This window comes from Sarcophilus harrisii, chromosome 1 (genome assembly GCF_902635505.1).
Source record: "Sarcophilus harrisii chromosome 1, mSarHar1.11, whole genome shotgun sequence".
NCBI lineage: Eukaryota > Metazoa > Chordata > Mammalia > Dasyuromorphia > Dasyuridae > Sarcophilus > Sarcophilus harrisii.
Window position 1 is genome coordinate 582,882,818 of NC_045426.1, and position 12,692 is coordinate 582,895,509.

The window sequence follows — 12,692 nt, forward strand, 5'->3', positions numbered from 1 at the left end:
AATTGCTCAGAAACTGTCTCAAAATTTTTGTCACAATAAATTAGTTCAGGTATTGTCCAATGTTTGCAATGTGCATTTTGATGCTCATTTTAAGCTTTTTATTTTTTTAAAATATAGGTATTATAATTGTGTTTAGTGTTTCTATACTTGTGCTTCATATAATTCTCCCCATATTACCTTTAATTTATTATCCATACCCCCTTAATTTTATCAGTCAGTTGGGGGAACTCATCAAATTAATCAAGGCCTTCTTCTGATTAATTTCCCTCTCTCTCCCCTTGCCCTTTACACTAATTGTACTGTTATGAATATTTTAATACATACAAATATTTTCATCATGTAAAATATTTCCTTTATTTTACATAATCTTTTTGAGGTATTAACTCAATAGTGGCATCCCTGGAAGTAACCACTTTTCCCACCTGAAACACTGAACAGGACTCAGAGTCAGGTAAAACTGTGAATATTAGATTACATAGGATAATAAATTTAGGTAATCTCATTTTACAGAGGAGAAAACTGAAGTTCAGATGAGCCAAGTAAGTGGTCTAAGATCACTCAAGTAGTAAATAACAAAGGCAGAATTTGAACCCACATCTTTAGACTCCAAATTCTGTACTCTTTTCATTATACCATACTCACAATCACTCTTCCTGCTATTTTCTTAAACTACTTTCAGGATCCATACATCATGGGGTATACATCTGTTTATTCATATAATGAATGAGGTTGTATAGGTATTAAAACAAAATTTATTTTTTAAAGAAAGCATGATTCTTAAAAAAAAAATTGTTAACTCACAGACTTTAGTGCTGAGTTAATTAAACTTGGTTTACTGGGTATCCCAATCACTGGAGACAAATTAGTACTAAATATAACACAGTCTACTTGGATTACAAAAACAATCATTAGCTTTACCTAGACCTGGCCTTACTGACCATAAAATCCACCACAGTGAAGTGGGTCATAAACAGAGCTTGCATTACAAAAGACACCCACTTCTGGGCATCTCACCAGGACTTGTTCAATGTTCTTTTGTGTTTTGTTTGTTTGTATTTAACTTTATCTTCTACTGGCCTAGGTACTAACACAACTGAAACTTTATTCTACTGTTCACAGAGTGCTTTAGGCTTATTTTTGTTATCTTCTACCATCTGTCAAAAAAAAAAAAAAAAAAAAAAGAGGACCTTCTAAATAAAATTCTTTTAGTTAAGTGGTAGCCTTTCTTTTGAGTCTTGGAGCAGGAAACAGTTAAACTGCCCTTAAATTTAAAAAAATATATATATATCCAGTGTTTTCTTTTTTATTTGATTACAATTCTCTTAATATCTCTACACTTTTTCCACATCTTATCCTTCTCCTCCCCAAATCTCCTATAGCATACTATGCTATTGCAAAGCCTATCTTCCTGACCCATCAGCCCTTTCCCAGGACCTTTGAGCTGCAGTTCACCTATTTATTGTCTAAATTCAGAGTGCTATTTATTTAGGAGTTCTCATCCTGTTATTTTAACCTGACTCACTTATCTGTCCTTCATTCCCCCTACAAACACCCCTCTTCCCTTTGCTTAGTCTGATCTTCCCTGTCAAGTTACTTTTATTAAATTTCCTCTAGTGCTTGAAATTCCTTGCCAGCTCTTCTTCCTTTCATCAGATGTGACTCCTAAAATTGACTCTATTTTATCATGCATCAGTTCACTCTTATAATTCTCTCTGCCGGGGGTCAGGACTGCTAAAGAATCAGGGGACCTGGTGCTCACATTAACCTGGTGGGTGGTCAAGTTACAGCTTCTATGGAACACCATTTCTTTATTAAGTGAGGAGACAGGATTAACTGGTTTTTAAGGGCCCTGCTATGACTTAATTCCTATAATCCTCTGGTGGACTACCCTTTTTAATAAGCACACTTTTGCAAAGAATTTTTACCTTTTTCTTTTAAAAACTGAAAGTTAATTTATGGGTTTTCTTTTTATAAGTCACTTTTGGATATGTCCTATCCATTCTGTGAGTCATTTCTCATTACAAAGAAAAAGAATTAAGTAAAACTGACAGAACTGACTTGACAGAGTATATAACATTTTGTACCCTTAGCCCTCCACTTCTCTAGAGAAAGGAAGTAGTTTCATTACTTAATCTCAGTTCTGGGGCCAAAACTAGTCAATTACATAACTAATTCTATGACTGATAATGTTTGACCTCATTTCAGTGTGCTTTTTACTTACATTATTGTAGTCATGTATGTGGTTTCCCTGATTCTTTGTCATATTGATATTTGCAGAAGCCTTCCATATTTCTATGAATTCTTCATATTCATTTATTTTTTCCTACAACCAAGTAATATTCCATTACATTCACAGTTAACCTACCTCTCAATATTCCTGATTGACCTCAGTCAGGAAGACGTGAGTTCAAATCCTGACTTATATATATATATATATATATATATATATACACACACATACATACATATACACACACACAATCCTAAGCAAACAACTTTTTCATGCTCTAGGGTGAATTTCTAAGACTTCAAGTTCATTCATTCAATAAACATTTATTAAGCATCCACTATGTTAAATTGTAGAGGGAGCCAACTTTATTTCCTTATCTGAAAATTTCCTCTACCAATGAAATCACAGGTCTACTCTCTATTGGCTACATTTATGTGTTTTTGAGGTGTGATTTTACAGGTATAGGACTGACTCCATTGATCTCTTTGACTTTGGTGCCAAAATTTCTATCATTAAAAATTTAATTTATTTGTGTTCCAAATTTAGGTCTCCTATGGTCCTTAGTTAAAATACAAATACTTGTAAACATTGTCCCTAATCTCTTATTTGTTAACACCTCACTGAGGAATTGATCAGTGGCTAAAAGCAGAATGGGAAATGAAAGAGGAGGAACTCTGGGCAGGGGGACAGAAGGACAAAAATGGGAGTCAGGGAAACAATGAAAATGAACTTATACTTTATCATTTTCTCCAGGAGAAGTCCCACATGAGGAAATAACAAGTGAATTGCAAGAATGACACAGATCAGAGCTAATCAATATCCTTTCAAGATCTTGTCATGATCAGTTATTTGGTCATACTCTATCCCCTATGAAGGCTTTGCTCCTGCCCAATATTACTATAGAATTTTTCTCTATTTCTCTTTCACCTTGGGTCATTATTTCATAGTCCCAACTTCAGGCAAGAGAGAACCAGTGAGAACAATGATTTATTTTCAAAAGCATCTAATTGTTCTAAAGTTGTTTTTTGGTAAAAAGAAGTGTTCTGGTATGACCTTCTCCTTCTGAATCCTATGACAAGTCCAAAGGTGAGGGCAAGAGGGAAGACTATCTCCTGAAACACAGTGTGAGTGATCAGAAATTGAGAATATTAATGTAGAAGGTTTCCTTGATGTTATAAAAAGTGCATGCAGAGGGTGTAAAATCTGCTCTGAAGTCAGCTCTGAAGACCTAAGAAAGCTGGAGTTCCTTGGTGGCTAGAGATCAAGTTAAATATTCAATTAGCTAAATACTCTAAAGGTAGTAGGGGTGGAGGATAGGGGAGAACTACAAACCTGACAGCATCTAGAGTCTTCCAGTTTGCCCTAAATGAACCAATGAACTCAGTCAAAAAAGTTCAGGTAAGCTAATGTCAAAATCAATTTGAGTGGATGCTGAAAGGACTGATGAGTTAATGCTTGAAAGTACCTCAGAGACCATTCAGTCCACCTTTCCCTGTTTTTACAGATGAGGGACTGAAACCCCCAAAAATGGGCAAAGCACTAGATCTGGAGTGAGGAAGGTGTGAGTTTAATCCAGACACTTACTAGCTATGTGATCTTGGGCAAGTCACTTAACCTTAATCCTTCAGACAGTGAAATGGCAAATCATTCCAGTATTTTTGACAAGAAAATCCTGTGGACATTTTGGTCAAGGAGTCATGAAGAATCGTACATGAGTGAACAACTGAATAGGAGTTCACAAAAAGGAACAAAAGGTATGACAAGGTTGCCCAGAGGACCATTATGGTGGCTCCTATGAACAAACTCATCTCTTATAGAATAATAATATTCCATAACATTCATCTATCATAACTTATTCAATTATTCCCCAGCTGATCCATCTCAGTTTTCAGTTCCTCAAAGAGGAACTTTGAGCTCAGTTGAGCTCAAAGAGGAAAGTTAGTTGAGGTCAGGAAGGTTAGTAGGTGTGCTCTGGAGCCAGCTCCCATAGGCTTTCTGCTTGTTAAATTTTTAGTGTTATGAGAATTTACACCCCAGAAATTGGCAACAGCTACACATCAGGACTCGATTTATTGTTTTATTGATTGTCTAGCCTTAAGAAAGAGATGAAGAAAATGTTACTAATGCAAATTAAACTCAAAAGTGTAGTTGTTTAGTCAGTTCTAACTCTTTGTGACCCATTTGGGGTTTTCTTGGCAAAAATACTGCAGTGGTTTGACATTACCTTCTCCAGCTTCTTTTACAGATGAGGAAACAGTTAAATGATTTGCCCAGCTAATAAGTGTCTAAAAGCTAGATTTTAACTCAGACCCTGCATTTATCCCCTATGCCACTTAGCTGCCCCAAATGCCATAGATATGTTGTACTTTTTTCCTTCCTGGAGAGCCAGTTATTAAACGTTTACAAATCCATTACTTTAGAAAGCTTTACTTTCAGAAATCAGGCAGGGAAGGAGGGATAGAATTTGGAATTTAACACTTTTTTTTAAAAAAAGTCAAATATTATTTTATTATGTAATTGGGGAAAAATAAAATACTATGTTTAAAAAGAGTTCAGAGATCATGAGTCAGGGAAGTTTTAGAAAGGAATAAAAGTAAAAAAATCCTGAGGCGAAAAGCAAAGTTATCTTGAAGTGTTGGAACCACATAGGAAAATGATTTTTGATTGTACAATGAACACTACTAAACTTGTCAGGAAGAAATGTCTGAATCCTCCTTCAGACATGCATTAGTTGTTTACCTATAGGCTAATTATTAATTATTATATTTAATAATTTCTTTCGTACTCAGTTTTCCCATTTAGGAAAGGGGGAATAACATCATCTACCCCACAGAATTATTATAATTATCAAATAAGATTACATGTGTATACACACACACACACACACACACACACACATATATCAAAAACAGACATAAAGAAGCCTAACTTTATTTTGGCTTCAGTTTCTAAGATGGAGCCATTAGATTTTATTCGCAGCAAAAAGCAGATGTGGCTTGTAAAAATATTTGTAGCAGACCTCTTTGTAGTGGCAAGGAACTGAAAACTGAGATGGATCAGTTGAGGAATGACTGAATAAGTTATGATAGATGAATGTTATGGAATATTATTATTCTATAAGAGATAAAAAACAATAGGAGGATTTCAGAAAGGCCTGGAGAGACTTAAGTGAACTGATGCTAAATGAAGTGAGTAGAACCAAGAGAATATTGTACACAGCAACAAGATTATGCGATGATTAACTCTGATGGACTGGGCTCTTTTCAACAATGAGCTGATTCAGGCCATTCCAATGGACTCCTGATGGAGAGAGCCATCTGTTTCCAGAGAGAGGACTATGGGAATTGCATGTGGATCATGATATAGTATTTGCACCTTTTTGTATTGTTGTTTGCTTGTATTTTTTTTCTAATTTTTCCCATTTTCATCTGATTTTTCTTGTTCAGCATGATAAGTGTGGAGATATGTATAGAAGAATTGCACATGTTTAATCTGTATTGGATTGCTTGCTGTTTTGGGGAGAGAAATGAAAGGAGGAAGAACAGCTTGGAACAAGGGGTTTTGCAGAGGTGAGTGTTGAAAGCTATCTTTGTATGTATTTTGAAAATAAAAAGGTATTATTAAAAATAAAAATTTGTTTAAAAAAAAAGTAGATGTGGCCACCCAGAAAAGGTGCCTACTTATGTTAGTTAAATGCATTTGCATTTATTGGGCATTGATTTATACACAGCCCTGAGTTAGGAACTGATTTAAATCTGAAATAACAAATGATCTGTTCAGAGGCTGTCTCAATGGGAAAATGTCCATTGCAGGTGATAGACAAAGAAATTTGCTTAAATCAAAATACACAGGAGTTAGGTTTGCTTTAAAAAAAAACAAACTATTTTTCAACTTTTCCTCTATTTCCTCCCAATTCTTGTCCCAACCCCAACCTTGATTGTGATGTATGACTGAATTACTTTGGGAATAATAAAGAGGTCAGACAAGATAACTAAGATTTCATTCTGACAAAGTTTGGGAGGAAAGACTGGAGCAGGAAAACATTCTGCTCAGATGAATCTTCAGAAACTGGATGAGGGAAAACACTGGATACTCTTTTAAGGTTTATTCCAATTCTCCAATGCTATGACTCTGTGCTATATAAAGTGGAGAATATTGAATTGGTAAGTCAGAGGATCTGAGTTCAAATCCTACTTTGACTGCTTACTTTTACAGGAAAACTTCCCTAACTCTACTTAATTCCAGTGCTTTCCCTCTGTTAATGTTAGATAGATAGAGATGTGTGTAGAGAGCTAGATAGATAAATACACAATATATAAGTAAATGTATGTATAGCATATACACATATTATATAAATATATAGATATAGATATAGAAATACACATATAGAACTTAGCACAGTGCTTATCACATAGTATATGTTTATTTATAAATGTTTATTGATTGATACAAGCTGTGTGATCTTGGTCAAATAACTTGCCTTCCTTGTAAAATGTGTGTTGGGAAGGTACAGTGAAAAGAGAGAAAGGTTTAAATTAAATGACCTCTGAGGTTAACTGTATTCTGAGATCCTATGAATTGTAAATGGGGATTATAGTGATCTATCTGCTTGGTGTGATTTTAGGGACAACAGGAATCCCAGCTATGGTAGACTGAGTGAATAAGAAATGATGACACCATCATGTGTATCAGCACCTTTCTTTATATAAGGATTTTCCTGGATTAATGGAAGTCCTCTGATCTGGAGCAAGATAGGATGGGAGACGGAGAAGATCTGGCTTCTCAGCAGAGCACATTCAGATTCTCAGTCAATGAGCTTGAGCTTCTGAAATGGGCAGAGGTTAAGTTCAGAGAGCAAGGAGTTAGCTAATTCAGGAAAATCAGAATAGATTTAATTCTATCCAACAAACATTTTAAAAGTGCCAGCCATGTGGACTGAGCCATGGTAGATGCTGAGGATACAAATATGAAAAAAAAATCCATTATTTCTGCCCCCAGAGAACTTACAGAAGTAAGAAAAACACACAGATAACTATATCATAAATTATAATATAAAGAAAACTAGTTATTTCTTTTATTTTGCCTCTATTTTCATGACCAAGGAATATAATAAAAATAATAATAGCTAGCATTTATATAGTGCTTTAAGTTTTGCAAAGTGTTTTTTATATAAATTATTATTTATCTCATTTTATCCTTAAAACAGCTCTGGAAGGTAGATCCTATAATTATCCTTATTTTACAGATGAGGAAACTGAGACAGATGGAAGTCAAGCAAACTGATTAGGGCCAAGAGTTAATAAATAAGTGAGGCTAGATTTGAATTCAGGACTTCCTGAGTCTAGTCCAGAACTTTATTTACTGTTCTAACTAGCTGCCTTAAGAATAGAAAGTATAGGTAATAAAAAAGATAGATAAAGAATTGAAACCTGACATAAATGCAGAAATAGTAAGAAATTCCATAGAAATAGTAAGAATTCCATTGAAATTATCTTCAATAAGTTCACCATCAGGTCCAAGTTATTCAAAGAAATAGCATCTGTGATTTCTGGGCAGAAGTGTGCTGACAAATTTTAACAACAAGCTTTGACTTAGGGAGAGGATTCTGGCAGTATGTAACTCTCCGGATTTCCCCCATAAACAAGCCAAAACTGCAACTCGGGGCTAACACAGAGCAGTAAAAATAAATAAGATTTTGGGCAGTAACACTGGTTCTCTGAGGTTTGGCCCAAGTGAAATGTATACACTTCCAGGCTGGTTCCATTGAAACAGCCAGCAATGAGCCCAGGGGCTAGCTGGCTTGGAAGGTAGCCTCAAGCCCTAGGCCACAGGAACCTTTATCTCTGGCAGGGGTCCTCAAACTTTTTAAATAGGGGACCAGTTCACTATCCCTCAGACTGTTGGAGGGCCGGATTATAGTAAAAACAAAAACTTTGTTTTGTGGGCCTTTAAATAAAGAAACTTCGTAGCCCTGGGTGAGGGGGATAAACGTCCTCAGCTGCTGCATCTGGCCCGCAGGCCGAAGTTTGAGGACTCCTGGCAGTCAGGAATTGAGTGTGGGAAGATTGAGGGAATCTCTGCAGATATGTAATGGCAAGTCCAGCTATGCCACGGAGACAAGGCCCTGGAAGAGAAAGAACCAGCAACAATGGGGAAGAGACACTGTGGTCACTTACTGGAGGGTGCAGTTCTTAGTTTCAGATTCCAGGCCAGAGGGGAGAACTGAAGGAGGACCTCCAACAATCTGCTACAAAATGAGCAAGACAGAGAAAGAACCCAACCTTAGAGAGTCACTATAAGAATAGAGAAGACTAGGTTCATCTTTCGAAGACAATACTGAGGCAAATAAATAAATAAAAAGATTCTTTTGCCCCAAAGTATTATGTCAAATGGTTACCTGAACAAAAAGCATTCATAGAAGAACTAAAAAAAAATTTAAAAATCAAATGGCAGAGATTGAGGAAAAAAATTTTAATATGAAAAAAAACAACATTATGAAAAGAAAGTCAACCAACTGGAAAAGGAGATCTAGAATCTTAAGGGAAAAATGACTCCTTGAAGACTAGAATTGGGCAAGAGAAAGCCAGCAAAGCAATGAAATCAAGAAATAATAAAATAAAATATAAAGAATGAAAAAAATAGGAGTCAGCGTGAAACATCTCCTAAGGAAAAAAAAATGGTTTGGAGAACAGATCAAGAAGAGAAAACATAAAAATAATCAGTCTACCTTGAAAATCATAGTTAAAAACTAATCTTGATGCAATAATATAAGAAAAAAATTAAAGAGAATTGTCCTGAAGTCTTAGAATAAGATGGTAAAGTGGAAATTTTAAAAAATCCATCAGTCACCACCTGAAAAAAATCTTACAAGGAAAAACTATAGGAATATTATAACCAAATTCTAAAAACTCCAGGTCAAGGAGAAAATGTGATAAGCAACAAGGAAAAAAATTCAAATATAGTGAAGTAACAATTATCTAGTAGTTGTTGCATTAATAGATCACAGGTCTTAGAACACTATATGTTGAAAAGTAAAAGAACTGGGGTTGTGAACAAAAATATCATACCCAACAAAGTTAAGCGTAATCCTGGAAAAACAGACATTCAATGATTTGCCAGATTTTCAGGGTTTTGTTGCAAAAAGACCTGAACTTAATAGAAAATTTGAAATAAAAGATCCAAGAAAAAACTAAAGTAAATCTCAAAAACTAATTACAAGGGACTCAATAAGGAGAACGAACTTTTAAATTTTTATAAATGGAGATGTAAACTATATATCTAAGATTGCCATTAGTAATTGGGTAGTTTGAAAGAAAGGCTGAGGAGTATGATGTGATTCTAAAAAGGAAAACAGTGTACAAAAAGGTAAATATAGTAATTATCTTATACAATGTGTGATTTAAGAAGAAGAATTGACACACGGGAATTAGATGGGAGAGGGGGGCTAATAGTTCTGGATTTTTACTCTCATTGGAAGGGAACAATATATACATTAATATACATATATACATAAATAATACAAATATATGTGAGTATATGTATATATGGCATAAAAGTCTTCTAAAGAGAGGGTAAAGAGATAGGGAGGGGGGAGGGAGGATTTTTAGAGAGAACCTCACGCACATCAGATTTGGTTTAAAGGGAGAACATATACATTTAGGAGAGAATAAAAGTCTCAATTTATAAAGAAATAAAAGATTGAGGGGATAGGATGGGAGATATATATGGGTATGTAGATTTAATGGGAATTGTATATAGAAGGAACAATATGTAAGGGTATACAGATCTAAATTCAGATAGAAACAAGAGGATAAGGAGAGAGAGTAGTGGGAGAGGATAAGGCTGGAAGCATAAAGAGGGCAAGGTAGTGGGTAGAAGTAAAGCAGAGGAGAAATCAGGGATAGGAAATAAGAGATACATATGGGCCATAAAATAAAGATAAGGAGTAGAATTTATTATGTAAAAAAACAGGTAGTAATCATGATCTCAGACAAAGTTAAAACTAAAATAGATTCAATCAAAAGAAAAAATTTCACTATATGTGTAGTTTATTTTAGATGTAGTGTAGTGTGATTTTTAGATAGCTTAACACAATAACTAAACAGTATAAGGTTGGAATATTGCTATGGTATAGGAAATGAGTTGGTGGATTTGGAAAAAATATAGAAAGGCTTTGGAAGATAGAAGATGTTATCTACCTTCAGAGAAACAGGGCAGACAAGCATAGCACAGTTTTACATAGATGCATATGAATATGTGTATATATATGATTATAGTATCTATGTATATGCATTTGTATGTATATATGTATGCATAAAGATTTCTGTGTGTACTTGTGTGTATGTATGTGTGTGTATCCAAGCATAATTATACCATTCTGGAAGGGGGGAAAAGAAGAGGGGGGGAAAAAGCATAAAGTAAAAAGTATACAACAGAGAACAAAAGAAAACCTATGAGGAAGCAAAGAAAAAATGGACAGCTCTGAACACAATTTGTAGTATTTATTATATAGACTTTTGTGAAATGGAATTTTATTGCTTTATATTTTGAATCCTTTCTTCTGTTCTGCTGTGCACATGGAAATGTTTTTTTTTTCCCCTACTTATATTTAAAGTAAAAAAAAAGATAAAACAATAAACAGCTTCCAGCAGGAAAAATGTACATATGGCACACTTTAAAAAATTTTAACTTGCATTATTGACATCTTCACCATCATTTCTTTTTTGTATAATAGCTTTTTATTTTTCAAAATATATGCAGAGATAGTTATCAACATTCACCCTTGCAAAAGGGTGTTCCATATTTTTCTCTCTTTTTCTCTCCTTCTCCCCCTTCCCTACACAACAAATCCAATTTGGTTAAACATATGCAATACTTCTAAACATATTTCTGCATTTATCATGCGGCACAAGAAAAATCAGATCAAAAAGGGAAAAAAAAGAAGGAAAGCAAAATGTAAGCAAACAACAACAACAAAAAATGAAAATACTATGTTGTAATCCACACTCGGTCCTCACAATTCTTTCTCTGGGTGCAATTGGCTTTCTTCACCACATTGGAATTGCCCTGAATAACTTTACTGTTGAAAAGAGCCAAATCCATCCCAGTTGATCCCAGATGATCCCAGTTGTTGTTGTATACAATGTTCTTTTTTGATTCTACTTACTTTACTTAGCATCAGTTCATGTAAGTCTCATCAGGACTTTCTGAAATCATCCTGCTGATCATTTCTTATAGAACAATAATATTCCATAACATTCATATATCATAATCTATTCAGTCATTCCCCAAATGATGGGCATCCACTCAGTTTCCATTTCCCTGAAACTACAAAAAGGGCTACTACAAACATTTTTGCACATGTTCACCATCATTTTCTTGGGTCTAGCCAATCAACAAAACAACAGATCAAGCTTCTAGTGTTTGTCAATTTTAAAGTGTAAATGCTTACCCTGAAAATTGAACAATTACTTCTCTAGAGCTGATATAAGCAGACTTCAGAACATCATTATTTTCAGCCAGCAGCTATGATCTCTGAAAAATCCTTTGGTGTGAGAGTCATATCGCAGAACTGAACACATGCAAATATTTTCTATTGTTTAAAGGGGGAAGAAAGTAAATATTCAAATCAGTCAATGACAGTTTGATTTCAATCTCTGGAAAAATTGTAGAATGCATGAAAAAATGGATCATTACAGTGCTTGGCCCTTGTTGGCATCTTTCTAGATGCTGGGATTTAGGAAGAGATGGGAACTCTGACCAGTGATTTCATTAATACAGGATATTTTTGGGCAAAGAAACTCCCTCAACCAATGTAGATGGCTGTTACTCTGCAACATATGGTTTTGGAGTTACTTAGAATATTGACAATCAATTAACTTGCCTAGGGTCACATCACAGAGCCAATATATGTCAGAGATAAGACTCAAACTAAGACCAGCACTCTATCCATGGTGCTATGTTTCTTGTCTAGGAACCACTCTTTGGGAAAAACACCAAGAAACCAAAACATATTGAATGGGATGGCAGCTAAGAGGATGAAAAGCTGAGACCACATCATATGAGATTGGGTTGAAGAAGAAACAGACAGTGTTAAATTTTGGAGAAGAGAAGAAAGCTTGCTAAGAAGAGGATTGTCATAAGAAAATAGAATAAACCTTTTATACTTGACTCTAGAAGACAAAATGAGAATCATTGAATTAAAATTGCAGAAACAGATTTTTAACTGCATGTAAGAAAAGAAAAAAAAATTTCTAATAATTTAACCTGTTCCAAAGTTGAATGGGATCTTTTGATAGTTTATTTCCACCACTGATAGAGGACTCTGAAGTCCTGAAGTCTGAAGGTTGTTGGAATGACCATTTATTGCAAAGTATTATAAAGGGGTTTTCCCTTCATTTATAGGTTGGGCTTATACATTTGGGGCAGTCGTGTAGCACAAGTATTGGGTTTGGAATCAAGA

The 12,692-nt window shown here is 34.7% G+C and overlaps 1 long non-coding RNA gene across 1 annotated transcript in view; it reads right to left on the reverse strand.

Moving 5' to 3' along the window:
• Positions 1 to 11,816, reverse strand: part of LOC116420674 — a 28,976-nt gene extending 17,160 nt beyond the window's left edge. Inside the window, exons 1-2 of the long non-coding RNA XR_004231064.1 lie at positions 11,682 to 11,816; positions 2,222 to 2,323 (exon numbers count right to left, since the gene is read on the reverse strand). This is a non-coding gene — a long non-coding RNA (uncharacterized LOC116420674). The remainder of the gene's footprint in view (positions 1 to 2,221; positions 2,324 to 11,681) is intronic.
• Between the last annotated feature and the right edge of the window lie 876 nt (positions 11,817 to 12,692).